Here is an 18774-nt window from a genome sequence, read left to right on the forward strand (position 1 = left end):
TGCTATAAATGAAATTTAGAATGCTGTAAATACTTACAATTTGGTGGAGAAGAACTTCTTTTAATATCCCAGCACACTTATTCCATCACTGTTAATAGGAGAAATATTTTTATAGGATATATCTTTTTAGTCTGCCAAGCATATTCAAGATTTTTTCTTGTTTCAAGTTTGGAAACAAACAATACTATGTAAGCCATCTTATCTTTCAAAGTTCAGTCTGTCATCCTGGATAATTATATCATTCTGACCATCATACTTTCTAAGAATCTGTTTAATATTAAAAGCAGTAATAGACAACTCATTAGAAAAATAGCATAGTAAAAATTCAGTATGAAAAATTATTGATATACTCTCTTAATATTCTATGCATTTATTTTTGTAATACTATTCTCCTAGCTTTATAGCTTGGCAGTTACAGAAATAGTATAATTACTATTAGCATCCAATAAAACATTTTAAAGTACTTTCATAAAACTGAAAATCATCCAGTTGGTACCTCAGAAATTTGCAATGGGAAATAAAGAATGAACCCCATGATTCAGAAGTTATTTAATATTCCCTTGTGTTATTTTGGCTATCAGCAAGAAATGCTTCCAAATGACTAAAGTAATTTCATAGATCTTTTGAAAAAGTGCATACTTTCAAGTTTAAAGATTTAACATATTTGTGAACAGTGGTAATTTAAAATAACCTTTCTGTTTCAAATCCATATTAATTTCATATCTAGCATTGTATGTGTTTTAACCTTAAAGTAACGGCTGCTGATATAAGAGCTGTAGGACATATGAAGACATTAAGCTAATGTTTTTAGCTTCAGGCTTAAGCTGTGGTTCATAATTGCATTTCTCTAAGAAAGCAAAACAAGAAGTACTTTTTGCTGCAATCACCATGTATTTTCCATCCTGAATAAGAAACCCCATTTTAATTTAACTTTTTTGGAGTACTGTTACCACACCCTCCCACAGGTACAAATAAAACAATAATTTTTCATATCAGAAGTCAACGTACAGTTTTGTACTAGTGTAACCCTACATGGTTATGATTAATGACCTGCCTGTGGCATTTTCATAAAGGTTGGAACTTCAATGTATAAGTTAAAGTATTGCTTCCATTAAAGTCAACAATACAATTCCCAGTGACTTAAGATGTTTAAGAATTTCACCCACTGCCCTTTGCTTCACATTGTTCTTGATTATTCATTTGGAGATTATATGAGAGATGAAAAATACCAGTTTTTATCTATTCATAATCTTTTAGATGAGCTGTATACAGCTGTTGTTTCTTTAACATACATAAGTGTTCTTGCTAGGCACAAAGAAATCTGACTTTCAAGTACATCTGTCCAAATCATGTGAAAGCAAACCACCGAGTTGATGCTTCTCTTGTAACACTGTATAGATACATACAGAAAAGTACATCCAAGTTTCAGGATTTATGTATTCATATATTTGATTGTACAGTGATGTGAAAATTAGAAATTTAAATTTGTTTTAAGCCTGAAAATTCTTTAAATGCTCTCCTAGAAATCACATATAGAAAATGTTTTCAGTTCTTAAATAAATAATCATTCAATCACTCTTCTGCATCTAGTAAATATGGATGTGTAAGCAAAAATAAATCTAACAATAAGTAAGGGGTAAGAGATATAGAGCAAACAAAAAAAGCTTTTCCACGTGTTCTTTCCTTTGGTCCACTGTGTGATGTCAGTGTTGCAGAGCCAGAAGCAGGGCTGTACCAAAGCACCAGTATTCCCCTCTTGCATGTACATGGCAGCATGGCTCTATTGCTCGGTCTTTGTCACAACATGGGCACCAAATACACTAATTACCAAAAAAAGGAAAAAAAAAACCCACAAAAAATCCCCAAAAAAACCAAGAACCTCAACTTGATGCAATGTTACTATGTAATATATAACCATTAAAGCACTAAGCACTTTGTCTTCAGGTGTTTCTGGGGGCCATTGGATCCTTGTATTTGCCTCCATTAACTGCACTGCATTTCAGAAGGTTCCACTTCATGTGGCACTGTGTCCTACCAACTACAACATCTAATTACAAAGATTGCCAAACATACAAAAAAAAAAAAAAAAAAAAAAAAAGAAAAAGAGAGGGAAAAAACCCTCTATGATATCAAGGGATGGGGTTTATGGTTGAGATAAGCCCTGTGAATTTGTGTACCTGTATATAGAACTGGCATTTACATGGAAATTTTTATAAAGGCATTTTTTGAGACTTGGTATCTTGATATCTTGGGCAAAGATAATATTGATAAAACTGTACAACATACTACACAGTCCAAACTGCAAAGTTGTTTTAGTTACATTTTAACCATCTAAAGAGAATACAAGCAATCAGATAAAGCTTCGACATCATAGTGAAGACTGACTGATCCTAAACTATGCTACACTATAAAACAAGTGCTCAATAGTATCACAGCACTTAATTCTTTGACTACACTGACCCTCAGCAGCATTACTAACATATCTATTCTTGTCCCTAGTACAACAGAAATGACTGGTTCAGTGCTGCCATCAGAAGAAAGGCACCAGAGCTGAAAAAGAGATTTTTACCTGAACAGTCTGACTATATCAGGACTCGAATTCTTGTTCTTCCCAATGAAATGCTGAATTTGTCAGGAGAGAATCATGCAAACGATGGGCATAAATTTCTGTATGTACTGGTGCAGTTGACCTAGGATAGCAAAACATGCAAACAATAATTTGTAACTGTAGCTATCACATAGAGTAGATTAGCAGCTAAAACTGTAAAAAGGCATACTAGAATCCTGACAGCAAGAAGGTTTCCATAATCCCATTTTATGCTTTTACTTGCAAGAAGTATGAACACAGAGATAAAAAGCTGGCATGTTTCATCTTCCCTCTCCTCTGGCCAGGTCTAATGGAATTCTGGCTATCAATAAAACAAAAGGGTGATTGAATTTTGACACTCTTCTTCTGAAAGTGAATAATAAACCAGAAAACCTTCATCTTTGACTATGGTCCAAGAGAAATTACACTTGTGTTTTATGTCAAATTAATATTTGATGTAATTCCATTTAAAATTTGGAGTTACACACTATCATTTGGTAATAATGATTTCATTTCAATTTGATTAGATGTGCTTCAGCTTATTGTCATATTCATTAACTACATTCACTGCCATGGGAGTGTAATGCTAATCTGTTTGTTTGGATTAATTTCCCCCAGTCAAACAACCTGGACAGAAGTGCTCTTTCTGGGTTTTACAAATACATAATGTCTACTTCTAAATTAAGAGTATGAACTTGAGATTACTGTCTCTGCTGTAAACATAGGTAAAGAAAAACTGAAGTTCCAGCTGATGATGCTTACCATTACTTATCTTGATTTACAAATTGATTTTCTGGCCTTCCATATCTTTAAAAAGCAGCTGGGCTTTTTAAATACTGTAATTTTTCATAAGCTGATGAGTAACACTGAGATTTAGAGCCTCCCAGCAAACATTCCTGCTATGATCTAATTCTCAAAAGAACACATTTACAATATTTACCCCCTAAATTTTATTTTTCTGTTATACCTTGTTTCTGAAAATCCTTGAAATTCCCAGAAGCGTTCTTTTCCTACATTTCTGTATTCACATAAAGGTTCTCACCCTTCAGCATTTCTTTTGCAACTGAAGCCAATAGGACTTTTGTTTGTAAGGACATGGGGAGAATGTATTTGCATCACAAATTATGCCAGTGATTTTTTTAAAACAAAATATGATTAAAACTGATCAGAGGATCACCTTACCTCATTCTTTTGAGATCTTCTGCTTGAATTTGTTTGATTCTGCATACAGACTGACATAAAAATGAAGTTAAACATTATAGGTGGCCTCAGACCCATCTACAAAACCAGATGTGAATCCAGGGCTGATCAAGATTCAGTACTGAAGAATAGGCTTGAAATATCACATGCCTGGGTGAAGGAGTGCCATAAAGAGAACTTTGTGTTCATTGCTATCTAAGATCTTAAATGCTCAACTCAATATCTTGTTCATAAAACAGTACTTGCCCATCATGAACAAGCCATGATCTTAGCAGAGGTTCAGTCTGAAGGATTCTCAAAACAAGAGCCCCCACTTCAATGCTGACTACTTTGAACATAGGTATTTCTGTGTTGAACTGAGAAAAAAAGCACAGAAAATATAAACAAAGGATGTTTGGATAAAAATATGTAATGTTTACTGAAAAAACTGAACAACATCAAAACTATTCTTGTGAGTTCTTGCTTGAACGGGAATTAATCCTGAGCTTGCAAAAAAGACTTTAAATTTTATGATAATTATTTTAAGGGCAAAATGCTAATAAGAAAACTTTAGGAAAAAAACCCCTTACATATAAACCAGCAAATTAACTATTCATAATTTATATTTTAATTATAAATAGACTTTGCCAGTCCATAATCTGATTTTTACAGAGAAAAGCAACATGGGGCTCATTACTTTTATTACAAAGCAGCAGCTACATAAACTTTTTACTGGCATGGGCATTTACTCAGCCACCAAGTTGTCCTCTCTCAGAAACTGTTCCCTTAATAGGCCCAGGGAGTAGTGATTCCCTTTCAAAGGGATTTTTGCCATTAAAATACAATCTCAGTCTCTGAATTTAAATTACTCTTCTCTATTATAATCATTCAGTTCTCCTAAGCAGGTACTTGAATGTGATTTGAAAAAATACTCACATGTGTGAACATCTGGAAATAAAGTTTTCATTGCCATTGTATGGCAGTGCATACTTTTTTTTTTCAGAATAAAAAATACACATCTAGAGCTACATAGGTTCTGTAGCATGTCCAATTTTAAAAAAAGGCATCAAATACCTTGTTAATAAAGGGATTGCCAGAACTTAAGATCTGCTGCAACCATTTTTATCAGAAGCCACCACTACATCAGTGGAATTTTGCCTCTGCTGGGAAGATTTGCTACTCAGCCAGGAAAAACGGCAGTCTTTCTGTCTGTTTCTTGTAGTTGTTTCAGTATTTATCTAAATTCAAACTGCAAAGCATGCTTGGTCTGAGTTCTTATTGTTTCCTTTGATACCTTCTTTGAACAGTTCTGGCCCTATTCTTGCCCCAAGATTATCCCTCAAGGGATCTCACCAAATAAACATTGCTCAGTACTCTCTTACTCAATATTACATCCTATCTGATAAATTCATTCATTAGACAGAATAGATCAAGCATAGTAGAAAAGCTCTTTACGAACCAACATTCAGTGCAAGTAGAAAAAGGATGGCAGGGAAAGAAAAACAATGGCAAAAGCTGTAGGGCTTTTTAGTGAAAGAAAAGAATTCATTCAAATTCTTAATCTTGCCTTAACCTATTCCGTGTACTGTCTAAGAAGGGAGAGAGGGAAAGAATGGATCAAATGTCTCTAAGGGCACGCATTAAGGAAAAAATTATCCATGATCAATAGGCCTTTTAACATTGCAAGTAATATAATTTTTAATAAATTACTTGCTATTTAGATTGAAATTAGTTGTCTCCTTCCCCTTCCAAAAGATTCACACTGGAGACTGCAAAAGCAAAAACAGTTCTTTCTTTCTGTCCTACTCACTTTAAGCCCACTGGCCAATGTGACAGAAAGACTACTAAAAGTACGTGTGAGTTCATAGTGGTGCTTGACATCTCGTGCTGGTTTTAGCATCAGACAGAAATTAAACTCCAAATAATCCACTCCCCTTCTCTCGCCCTTTCTGGTAAAGCAGATAATATGGGTCGGGGTCACAATTTACTGAAAGCACAAAGCAAGGATAAGACATGCACAATAACAACAGCAACATTAACAGCAAAGCCTTACAAAAAGACGAGGTGTTTCACCTCCAAAAAGGTGTTTATTACCACTTGGAACAAAAGCGCTGTGGGGTTGTCATTTTCCTACCACTCCCCTGTGCACCTTTGGGCTCAGCCGGGCTCCCTCTTGGCTCTGCTGCTACTGGCACCACTGCTCTTGATCCCTTCATTATTACAAAAGTCAGACCCATCCTGCACATCAAGACCAGTCGTCTGTCTACACTTTGAAAAATACATTTGGTTGCATAAAGGTTCTGAACAGCAACTGTGCAATTTATTAAAGCACGGAAAGAAGTATCTGAAACCAGCTGCTGGTTCATTTTAAACATTTGTCAAGATGTAGATAGGCTACAGAGCCGGTTCTTTAAAAATGAGGTTTGTGTCCCATAAAGTCAGATAAGGATCTTTGCTGTTGTGCTTTGCAAGTTTGTTCTGTGTAGCCAATATCAAGCAGTGTCTCATGCTGCTGGTTTGTAACAGGTTGAAATATTAACATGTGGAATAGTCAAATATTCAGGAAAAATTTTAACATATTGAGGGCTCTTGTCTCATGTCACTTTCTCAGTTATTCTGTATCTTACAAAAAAGTGTGACTTTGACATTTTATGTTGCTTCTTACATCTGTATCTTGAAAATTTCAGACATGTTTGAATGGTAATGCACAATGATCCGAAAGACATCTGTCAAGCCCAGACATACCAGAAGCAATGACTTCCTGTGGCTGGTTTGGGACAGGGTGATTAATCAGGTATTCTCTTTTGCTCAGACCTCCTGTAGAATTCTCGAGAAGAATGTTTGAAGACTACAGCTGCTTGCTCATCCTCAGCCAAATTCAGATCACTTAAAATTCAGCACAGTCCTATATGCAGAACAGAGAAAACCACCAAGGTGATGCAGATTCTATGAAGAATAGCAGCCATATTTTTCTAGTAACAACTTGACAAATATGCTGCAAAAGCAATTACAACACTTGAGCCAATATTCTATCATTAGGTTTCAAGTGTAGGATTTTCAGTTCTTCCTCACTGGCAAAGCTTTTAAAATCTTATCTGACATACCTTATTGTGTCTTTCATTTTATAGTCTTTTTTTTTTCCTTGCTGGTATTGTTTCAGATATGAATCATAAAGTGTATTTGCATAGTATTAGGAGTCTATTTTCTTTTTTACATGCAAGATGGAACAAAATTCTTTAATTCTAAAAAATGTAGCTATTCAAAATGTGACTCATTAAATACTCAAGCTCTTAAGCACTTCAAAATACTGCTAATGAGGCTGTCATTCAATCACTCATTTGGGCATACCTCCAATTTTGAACGTGGACCCGTTGAACCCGACTCTTGCTTGAAAATAATAATGAAAATTCAGGACCTTGCTGGATCAGAACCCAAAAGAGGTTCATTTCAATCTACAAGAGCAGCCATTAAAAAGGTGTTTAGTCTAAGCTACTTACAAACAAGAGATTTAACGTATTTACATCTGTTCTGTTCTTCATGTACCTAGAGACAAATAATCCTCAAGACAGACTCCAGCATATTAGAGCCCAAAACAGTATCTAACTAGTCCAGTCATACTTAAATTTAGTGGCACAAACAGGAAATATATCTATTTTATCAATATCTGTTAAATACACCATCTCGTTTCCTGTTATCCTCCCCTTCCATTTCTGTTCTCTCCTGTCACTCCCTCCCACCCCTTTCTCCTGCAAAAACATGAAATGAAAAATATACAGAAATGATGAGATCAGAGAGTTTTGTTATTAATACCCAGAAAGGGCTTACACTTAAGTATTGACAAGTTTATTCACGAGACATCCAACTACATTCTCTTTCCTAAAAAAGAAAAAGATGAAGCATTCACCCACAAATACCTCCTTTGGCCTTAGTATATCCCATTGGTGACAGGTTATTAAAACAGCAGTGTAATTTACTACCCTTCATTACTATCCTTTGTCTCACTAAACATTTGTTTCACATCTATCAAACCATTCAGTGTTACTTCCTGTTTCATATCATAATTAGTATTCCCTGAAAACATAATTTATTGCTAATTTGTGCAGTACATAGCACAGTAAATTAAAAAACCTCCAACATCTTCTGCATATTTTATTTATTTTGGGGCTGTGTTTGCCTCCATTTCTTTTACTGCAGCTCTACTCACAGACTTTGCACTCAAACCATCATGACTGCTGCATTTACAGTGTTGCTCTCTAAATGACTCACTTTTCTTCCTTTGTCTGTGTCTCTAGGTTCTTTAAGGGATCTTATTGATCAGAAGACAATAGAGCTGACATTTTAATTCAGCACTATCCAGTCAATGCGTCTGTATTTCCTTGAAGTGCACTGAAATTCCAAAACATCCTACTTTTGATTAGAAAGTTGGCTCTAAAAATATCCAGGTTTGTCTTGGTCTCAGGTTTTGAATATATCTGAAAACAGGAAGGGCGAGAAAGGAAATATTAGTTTGAAGAAACCCACACACTTTCAAACCAATATTATTGTTCAGCCATACCACAAAAGAATAAAAGGAATTTAAGAGAGAGTTTTGAATGAAAGAAGAATCAAATGTTCACATTCTCCACAAGGGAACTTTCCAATTCTACCTAGCTACAAAATCATATGTGATAAAATCACCCTCTTAATCAGGCCAGGATCTGAGGAAAAAAAAAAAAAAAACAAAGAGAAAGAAAAAAAAAGTATTAGCAAGCTGAGCAGCTTTTGTCAAGGTTGAAAAAAAGTTTTACATGGTCCTAGGAGCCTCAGACTCTGCAATTGAGCGGCAATTGTCAGGCAATTGCCTGTGACACAGACGTATTGAGGAACATGAGAGCAGGGAATAGATATTTATGATAAATGAAGTCTTAATCCAATTCCATCTGAGATGAAAAATGAAATCACAACTTCTTTTAATGCTGAAGGAAATCTTCCACACACAACTTAGTCTATTAAGCTCTCCTCAACTGTATATATGTAAAATTTTACAGTACTACTCCTTTGGACTTCCAAATATATAACCTAGAATAATACATAGTTTATATAGACTTAGTAAAAGATATTAAAATATTTATATATCAAAAGCATGTGACCTCAAATAAAGCCATGATTGGTTGAATGTGTCCTCTCTATTAAGCTGTGGTGATCATTACAAACCTACTCAAATTTCCCATATTTGATGTCTTTGCAATGTATGTCTTTTTCTAAATGAGAATTTTCTCCCAATCTCAGGTATATTTTAATGTCTTGTGCAGAACTTTACATGATTCCTTCCAGAATTTCATGAGTCTAATTAAGGCATTTATTAACACTTTCTAAGAAGGTAATTCCAATACTGTGGAATTACCATATTTTCTTTTGAGAATAAGAAAGATCCCAACTGTAATACTTTCTCTATCCCTGGAGCAACAGGACTGAAACATTGCCCTGGAGAATTCAGTCCAGAATTTTTAATTCTGCAGGGACACAATGTCTTCAGGCATTCAGGCTGATTAACTAATAAAAATAGAATCTGGGCTATCACCTGACCTTGACAGCAGAAGTTCTTCATTTTGTATCTAGCTCTCAGTTTGCTACTATCACAATAAATGAATCTGCAATGCTTATTGCAGTTTCAGCAACACTTATCATGGATTGTATACAGTCAGTATCTTATATAAATTTTCTCTAAACAGAAGGCTTTTCCTGAGAAAACTATAAGAATGTAAACTATACTCTTTCATACACTTACATTTTTTAGAAGGTTTAAAATACTGAAAGAACGATCAGGGGCATTCTAATTAATTCTAAAAGCATGAACACACTTGGCACCATTTGTAGAAACAGGATGTGATCAAATTTTTGAAAAAAACCCCATGGATCTCCTCTGTGTATGTCTGCTCTGCCTTAGAATGTGCACTTGTTGGAAATTATTACTGGTTTCACTAGATTGTCTTGTCTGAAAAAGTGCTCTCTCCTGTACTGTTTTGTTTACAAATGTTGTTTGTGGAGTGAAGTGTTGTCAGTGAAATGCTTGAATAATACTGTGGACATACTGAATATGAAATTGCTGTCTCACTGGAGAAAATGGGAGCAACTATGCCAAGTCATTAAAATGTGCTGGATTTAAGTAAGTTTAAGGGCACACTCAGGGCCATATAGTGTTTTTAATGAAGATTTCAATGTCATCAATAAATAATAATATATTAAATCTTAAACTCACTCTCAGGTATATAGTACCTGTTTTTAAAAATTAATGAATTGAGCACAGAATTGTAGCACAGCTGAAGAAAATTTCTGGAGGAAGATGATTTGTGCTAATGTGCTGGACTAGGCCTTGAATGATCTTGGATCCATTCCCAGTTCTGCCCTCAACTTCATCTAGAGCCACATAAGCTTCTGTAGACAACACTGCAAAGCTGATTAGATATTTTAAGATGCACAGAGGTGTCTGCTAGGGTTTTGAAAACAGTTAACTACACTTGGCAATTATATCCTCTGGAATTTGGAGACTCAACCTCAAATGTAGCCTGTACACAAATGATAAAGAGCATAGAGTCCTCATTCAGACAAACTTTATCTAAGTCTCAAATTGATCACCACACCTCAGCAACTGAATCAAAGAGTTAAGTCAATACCTCCTCACTGCTCCTTCACTTTCTGTACCTGACAGAATTTAAATTCCTGTGATTTAGGGTGATTAGCCATCGCAGGGTCACTAAATTGAGAATTTTTAATGGATAACCCTTAGTTACCAGAATAAATCCGATCATTTAACCACAGATATGAGTTTCTGGTTGAGGTTTCTACTTTTATTTTTTTTGCCCTGAGTATTGCTAAGTGATAAATGTATTAATGTCCTCTGAAGAGATTCTAACTGGATCAGACAGTGTCATAAAAAAATTTTGAGTAGAATAATTTGTCATGTTGAAGCTAGACATATTCTCAGAGAAAATGTGTAAATAATTGGGAATTCACAAACATTTTCATTTTACTGCTTACTCACATAAGGATTCTAATTAGTGCAAATCACTAAAGCCCAAACCACTGAAATCCACTGACAATAAGACTCTTTTATGTTTCTTAACCCTTCCTGGTGAAGTGATTTAAAATTAATCTGCGTTTAGATAGAACAGGCAGAATAGGCAGAGTAGATAGAACTCTAATCTAAAATCTGCCAAGCCCTAGAACATAAGGTCCAGAAGATGGAGTAATTCCCAGAGATGATTTTTTTTAAGAAGGAATAATGTGCAAGGTAACCTTCAGGATAAGAATGACAGCTTGTATGGGATATCTTAGCTCCTTTAATTTGACTGTCTGTATAGCCAATGCACTGGGCTACAACCAGAAGTAAAAGAGAAGAGTATGAGAACAGCAGAAGATAGAAACTACAACTGTTGATGCGATCAGAATGACTAAATCCAGTGGACAAATACACTCTTATGTGGATGTACTGGGTGCTTTCCAAGAATCACAGAAACATCAAGGCTGGAAGGGAACTCAGATTATCTATTCCAACCCACTGCTGCCAAGGAAGGGTCATCTAAAACAGGTTACACAGGAACATGTCCAGGTGGGTTTTGAATGTCTCCCAAGAGGGAGGCTCCACGTCCTCCCTGGGCAGCCTGTTCCAGTGCTCTGCCACCTTTGGTGCAAAGAAGTTCTTCCACATGTTGAGGTAGCATTTCTCGTGTTTAGTTTATGGGCATTGCTCCTCATTGTTCTGCTGGGCACCACTGAAAAGGGTCTGACACCATGCTCTTGGCACCTCCTTTGAGATATTCATGTGCATTAATGAGATCCCCTTTCAGTCTTCTCTTCTCCAGACCAAACAGGCCCAGCTCCCGCAGTCTCCCTAACAAGAGAGATGCTTCAGACCCCAAACCATCTTTGTGGCCTCCACTGGACCCTCTCCAGTAGCTCCTTGTCTTTCTTGAGCTGTGGAGACCAGAACTGAACACAATACTGCAGATGTGGCCAAGCAGAGGGGCAGGATCACCTCTCTCAACCTGCTGGCCACACTTCCTTGATGTACCCCAGGATACCATTGGCCTTCCTGGCTGCAAGGGCACTGCCAGCTCATGGTCCACTGGTCATCCACAAAGACTCCACTCTCCACAGAGCTGCTCTCTAGCAGGTCAGCCCCCAGCCTGTGCTGGTAGCACGGTTATTCCTTCCAAGGTGCAGGACCCTACATACACCTGCCCTTGTTGCACCTTAGTAGGGTTCTCTCAGCCAGCTCTGCAGCAAGAGTCCTGCTCAATGGCAGCACAGCCTTCAGGTGTACCAGGCACTTCCTACAGTTTGATATCACCAGTAAGAATTGTGCAGAAGAGAGTGCTCTTGTATTCCTAAAACAGCATACAAGGTCCATAGACGAATGCCCTCAGGCACAGCATAAAACTGCTGGGAAGCTAACAGATAGTCTTGAGTAAAGGAATGGAGGATATGAGATCCTGAAGCTCTCAGTTCCATCTCATGGAGGCTAAGTGTAAGCTGCTCTGTTCACTAAGAATCTCTGGCTTCCAATTATGTATGAACAGCCTCACCACTGTCCTGCAGAAGTTACAAAGGTGCAAAGCAGGTGCAAAGCACCAGCCAAGTTGTTTTCCCAACAGCTTGACAAAATCCTTGGCCTTCAGAGTGCTCTGCAGGTCACAATCAGACTTCCCCCTAACTAAACCCAACTGTCAACTATTCTTGATAATGGTGCCTTGAGCTATGGCAGTGGAATACAAGTACAGGCCCTAAGACACTCACTGAATACTCATAAGCATCCAGCACGATTTACAACACTGACAGCTTGCCAAAGTCCCTGTAAGTGTCTATCACAGCAACTCTCTACACTGTGAATGCCAATAGGGAAGAAGAAATAGCTAGCTGTTAGGGGCAATAGTAAAAAAGACTGCAACACACAGGCATATACTATTGCAGTAAAATCTTAGGATGACATCAAAAGGCAGGGAAAAAGGAAGACTTCCACTGCTGAATACTTTCAGACATTTTTAGGCAGTCTTCACCTAGAACTACTTGTTACAAATTCTTGCACAATGCCACAGGACAGAGAGTGGGAGTGGAAACTATCCCTGAATAGTCAGTCACTGGCGCAAAAAATATTTTTATATAAAGATAAAATGGCCCTCAGGATCACAAGAGAAGCAAGACATAGAAGCAGTAGCTAAAACCTGAAGTTATGGTATCATATATTGTTCATGAGGCAAGGAAACATGAGGGAAAATAATAGAAGACGGTTTGAAGAATTTAAGAAATAGTTTCTGAGTTTGGAAAGATAGACATACTGGAAGGTAGTTCATTCAAAACATTTTGTTCATTCAAAATTATTCAAAAAAGCAAAGAGAACATAACATGTTTCAAATGAGAAGAAATTTTATAGTTTGATGGAATGCATATTTAAGCTGCATGTATATTTTAGAAATACGGATTAGAAAATGTAGAAGTTGGTTAGGACTATTTTTTATCTGGGAGAAATTTCTGAAATTAATCCATCAAGTTGGTCCCTTGGTGTTCTCAATAGTCAAATCCCATGAGATGTGTTAAAACTGAACAGTAGTAAAATGGTGTGAATTTTAAATAATATAAATGAACACTATGTATTAGACTGCTTTATCTGCAGAGAATTTGTCTTTACTGAAATTCAAACCATGCTGAAACGATTTGCTCTGACATCTGACAAAGTAGAATCTGCTGACTTTCTATATGGAATCAAAACACATGTGGCACCTAAAACTTCTCATGCTGTAAAAAGAGGAAAAACTTTCTTAAAATCAGTGGATGTATGTCACAACTCACATTGCAGAAGGAGTTAGTAAAATGAAAGAAGATGAAGCCAGAAATATGGTGTTATTGAACAGAATAGCTCTTACTACTTCTTGTGTGACTAAGACACATGAAAATTAATGTATTTGGAGAACACCACAAATGACCATAAAATCCTACTTCCAGCTACTCAGCAAGCAAGCAAGCAAATGTTTCTAGAGAGGCCTGGAGGACATACTTTTAATACAAGACAATACATGACAAGAATACATTAGCCAACTTATGCTGGTAGGCGACAAGAAAAGCCTGGGGGTTTTATCACACACATTTAGAGAAGGTAGCATTCTTCACCTTTAAGCACAAATACTACAATTATATATAGCACGTCAGTTATATATACAATATCCTTCATGTGCCACCTTTGTCATGACCTCAGGTCAATACCATCCTTTGATCAGGAATCCTAAAACAAACATAAAACCAAAGGAACTTGAGCACTGCAGAGAAAAAGCTGAATCTTTCACAGCCACTAAAAATGTCAACACAATAACATTTAATTTCAGTAGAAGATATTTGCCTTTGAAATTTTTAGCAGAGAAGATTACCTCTTATCACAAACATAACCATCAATTAAGGTTTTCAGCTTCTTAAAGGATCATGAAAGGATTAGCCAAAATTTTGCTATGTCAGCCAGTGTGAATGAGCACCATATCAGCTTTTCCTAGAAATGGAGATGTTTTTCTTTCTATCCTCCTCCCCTTTCAATTAAAAGAAAAATCCTGCTTTCTAGGTACAAATATAAGCAACTGAACTTAGAGTCACAGAATTATTTATGTTGGAAAATATTTAAGATCATCCAGTCCAGCTGTTAAGCCAAGCCCACCATTAAATTATGTCCCAAAGTGCAACACCTACATGTCTTCTAAGCATCTCCAGGAATGGTGACTTCACCACTTCCCTGGGCAGCTTTATCCAATGCTTGAAAGCCCCTTCCATAATTTTTTTTTTTTCCTAAGATCCAGTCTAATCATCCCTTGGCACAATTTGAGGACATTTCCTCTTTTCCTATTGCTTATTACTTGGGAGAAGAGACAGCCCCCCACCTGGCTATAATTTCCTTTCAGGTATTTGTAGGGAGCAATAAGATCCCTGAGCCTCCTTTTCCTCAGGCTAAACACCCCCAGCTCCCCCTCATAGGACTTGTGCTGCAGACCCTTTACCAGCTTCACTGCCCTTCTCTGGACCTGCTCCAGCACCTCAATGTCCTTTCTGAACTGAGGGGCCCAGAACTGGACACAGCACTCGAGGTACAGGGCAACAGCCATCGTCCTGGTCCTGCTGGCCACACTACTCCTGATACAGGCCAGGATGCCATTGGCTTTCTTGGCCAACTAGGCACAGCTGGCTCATGTTCAGACACTGTCAATCAAATCCCCCCAGGTCCTTTTCCACTGGGCCACCTCCCAGTTGTTCTGCCCCCAGGCTGTTGTGCCTGCTGGTGCTGTTGTAACTCAAATGCACTTCACCTTGCTGAACCTCAGGCTGTTTGCCTTGGCCCATCGATTCAGCCCATCCAGATCCCTCTGCAAAGCTTTCCTGTCCTCCAGCTGATCAACACTCCCACCCCACTTGGTGGTGTCTGCAAACTGATGGAAGGTGCCCTTGATCCCCTGGTCCAGACTATTGATAAAGATGTTAAATGAGACTGGACCCAGTACTGAGCCATGAGGAGCACCACTGGTGCCCAGCCACCAGCTGGATGTAACACAGTTACAATCTAATGACTTTTCATGTTCAGAAAGAAACTGCAGCCTTCACACTTGGACGGGTATTCTATAGGAGTTTCTACAAGAGTTCTGTTACAAACAAAGCAACATTAATGGAAATAAAATTCCAGAAAAACCTGCCAATCTCTAATTTACCTCTGTTTAAAGAAGTATAGTTTTACAGTTGGAGTCACTTTTGCAATTCAAATGAATTTGTACATACTCCTAGCCTGTCTGGAATTACCATACTTAAAATAAAAAATGATCAAGAGAGATATGAAATGAGCATTGAAACAGAAAGCTCAAATGATTGAATGTCTTTCTGAAAATAAAAATTAGAACTATTTCTTCATTTACTAATAATCTAAAATATTCTCAAGGAGGTTTGGAAAAAACATGGGAAACAACCTTAAAATTGTGACCATTGAATTGAAATAAAATAATTGCTCAAAGATCAAACTCTATGACAAAAGTCAATCTCATTATTTCATTATAAGTTTATGCAAAAGGTAAAAATACTGATTTATAATAGAGACATAACATACAAAACAGCAAATGCCTTCAGAAAATAGCAATATATTTTAAACCCACCAGAATATTTACATTAAAATCTAATGTTTATGATTTAAAATGTTGTTGCAACCTTTGAAGGGAGCCATAGCTCCAGTTCTGCTCTATGAGTAGGACAAGTCAAAACTCTCACAGTATATGGCTACAGTATATATAATTGTGCATCTATTCAGTCACAAATGCTGCCTGTAGGGATCTAACTGTACATTGTGTGGGTACATAGCTACTCATTGAAATTATTCTTACTCAAGATTTGTGAAAAGAAAACCTGCAGTTCACTACAAATTTATTTATGCCTAGTGGCTTGCTTGTAGGAACATCATAGAAATGTTCAGCACATCTGAAAAAATTTGGAAAAGAATGTACATGACACATCCACCTTTAGTTTTCCTTCAGGGAAAAAAAAACAGACAGTCTCAACTCAGAGCTCCTGTCTTTATACAGTTAGATCTCATTTCACTCTCACTGAATAGGCAGCTGATAAACACAAGCCATTATTCCACAGGCATTAATAATCACTTTGATTCCATTTTTAACTTCCACTGAGTTGCCGCTGTCATGTGCAGATAACACTGGTGTGAAGTCACTCACTGGGACACTGCTTTGAAGTTCTTGGAAAATATATGTTCCTGTTAGCTGCAGACCCACACAATAATCTTCCACAGGCCATAGAAACTTCTACACTAAACATCAGGCATGTGTTTGTCCACCATTGGACATGTGTGTGCATGCCCACCATTGATTCCCAATTTGAGAATGATATGCCTAATAGTGTAAGGCAGGGAAATACTGTTTCAAGCATAAATCCATAGTGTTTAGGATGTCAAGATTGTATCACCTTTGGTGCCAAGCCCATGGCCCATCTAAATGTAGTAAGGTGGGACAAATTGCAATGGCCATAATAATCATTAATGAAAAAGGATGCTCTAGTGAGAGTACATTAATGCCTTGAGATGACATACCACACCATTCTAGGAAGCAGTTACCAAAATATGACAGAGATCAGGGAACTTAAATCCTTTTGAATACTGCACAAATCATTCCAATTGTTGGAATGATACTTGCACACGAACACATCAATATTGCCTGTATACAAAATAAATGAATAATTAAAATATGTAAAGAAAACAGCTTAAGCTGTTTGTTGTGCTATTTAAAACAACAGGTTTACATAGTGCAATGAAATATTTATTCACCATGTTTTCCTTTTGCTGATCTATTTTTCTGGATTGATTACCTCTGAAAGCTTTCCTGACATAAGCTTTTGTATGCTGACAAAGGCAAGGTGAAGTGAAGCATCTTGATTAGCAACAATGCAGATCAGCTTCTAGGCAAGCTTAACAGAGCAAGCACAACAGAGAGCATGTGGTAAGGGGAATGCATGTTGCTAAATTAGGTTTTAAAGAGAAGAGTAATCCACCCTCCTATTTTCACAGAAAAACTAGCAGATAATACTTACAACTGAACTTTTAAATTTTGGGTCAGTTATTTTGAGAAATAGCAACAAAAAGAATGGTTAGATTTGATTGCTGTGAAAGCTGTAGCTATTCTGACAATGTGATGCCTTATACTCAGCAGGGTTCAAGCCACACCCATACTTGGATTCCTATGACTCCCTGATCTTGTCAAACTTTTATTATACTGGACTGAAACTACATCACTGTACATTATCTATACATGAGTCCCTAAAAATATATATATTTTAACAAAATTCCACAGTTTTATGACTATTTACTGAACTTAAAAGGCAAATAGACTTGTTGAACGACTTCTGCATATTATATTAACATCCTCCAAAGGATTATGTTGTCCTTCCCATAAATGAGGTAAAGTTCAACCTTCTAAAGCCTATGGAAACCACTGCTCTCACTGTGCAGGAAGATGCACAACTGTTTGGCTGCAAGTTTAAATACTATTAACCAGGTGCTTCATCTATGCTTCCCTTTCCAGCTTAGCCCACTGAAGTTTTAGTAATTGTTGGGACACAGATCGTAAGTAGCTATGTGCTACCTGAGTATCACATATCTCACAGAATCACAGAATAAGCTGAGTTGGAAAAGACCCCCAAGTCCAAATCCCAGCCCTGCAGGGTGCCATCCCCAAGAGTCACATGTCTGTATACCGATTCATTATAAACAGTAATGTATTACTTAAGATTATAAGAAGTTTATGTGTGATCTGCCAGCAAAATAAATGAGATCTCTTTATTTCCATTTAAGGTTAAACTGTGATTTGATAAATTAAACTCAAAGTACACATAGAGGTTTATTCTACACACTGTTCTAATTTATTCTCAAATCTTTTAGTGTCAGAGTCCAGGGCAGCCAGAGGGATATCCTGGACTCCAACATTTTAGGATTTCAAAATTAGTTTATTTTTCTGTGTTTTAGGCAAAATCTAGTGAAAATAATATTTTCTTTAAAAAGAACCCTTCCAGAAATTGTATTTTACGGGTTTATTATTTCATAATTTATGAAAAATATGTAAGTACCATTAAAATTATTAATAAATAAGTTCCCACTGACACAAGCTCAACAAGTAGCTATATTACCCAAGAAATTAAAAAAGAACAAAAAAAGTGCCAACAAAAATGTGACAAATTTGCAGATATATTACAGATGTTATGTTCCATTGAGGGGAAAAAAATGACGGTGTCTAGCATGAAAAGATCACTATTCCAATGATAATCCTCAGTAACTACAGAGTCTGCTTATGTCAGTGCAAACCAATTGCTGAACAGTTTACAGGTGACCTGGGGAGGACTTTAGGCCTGATAAGTCTCTACCACAACATTGATCTTGTGCAAGCCACTGATCATGTAATTTATCTGCCTTAAAGTAATTACAATTTATGCTGTGACATGGAAGATGACACAGCCTG

At 36.8% G+C, this 18774-nt stretch overlaps 1 long non-coding RNA gene across 2 annotated transcripts; it reads left to right on the forward strand.

Annotated features, from left to right (window-relative positions):
* Positions 1 to 2661: 2661 nt before the first annotated feature.
* On the forward strand, positions 2662 to 18168 carry LOC137477090 (uncharacterized). 2 transcript variants are annotated; one of them, XR_011000794.1, is made up of 4 exons: positions 2662 to 2798; positions 3206 to 3255; positions 6561 to 6700; positions 17845 to 18168. It is a non-coding gene; the product is annotated as an uncharacterized lncRNA (long non-coding RNA). The 2 variants fall into 2 exon arrangements; XR_011000793.1 differs by lacking the exon at positions 2662 to 2798 and adding an exon at positions 2807 to 2928.
* The last annotated feature ends 606 nt before the right edge of the window (positions 18169 to 18774 follow it).

Source organism: Anomalospiza imberbis, chromosome 7 (assembly GCF_031753505.1).
Source record: "Anomalospiza imberbis isolate Cuckoo-Finch-1a 21T00152 chromosome 7, ASM3175350v1, whole genome shotgun sequence".
Classification (NCBI taxonomy): domain Eukaryota; kingdom Metazoa; phylum Chordata; class Aves; order Passeriformes; family Viduidae; genus Anomalospiza; species Anomalospiza imberbis.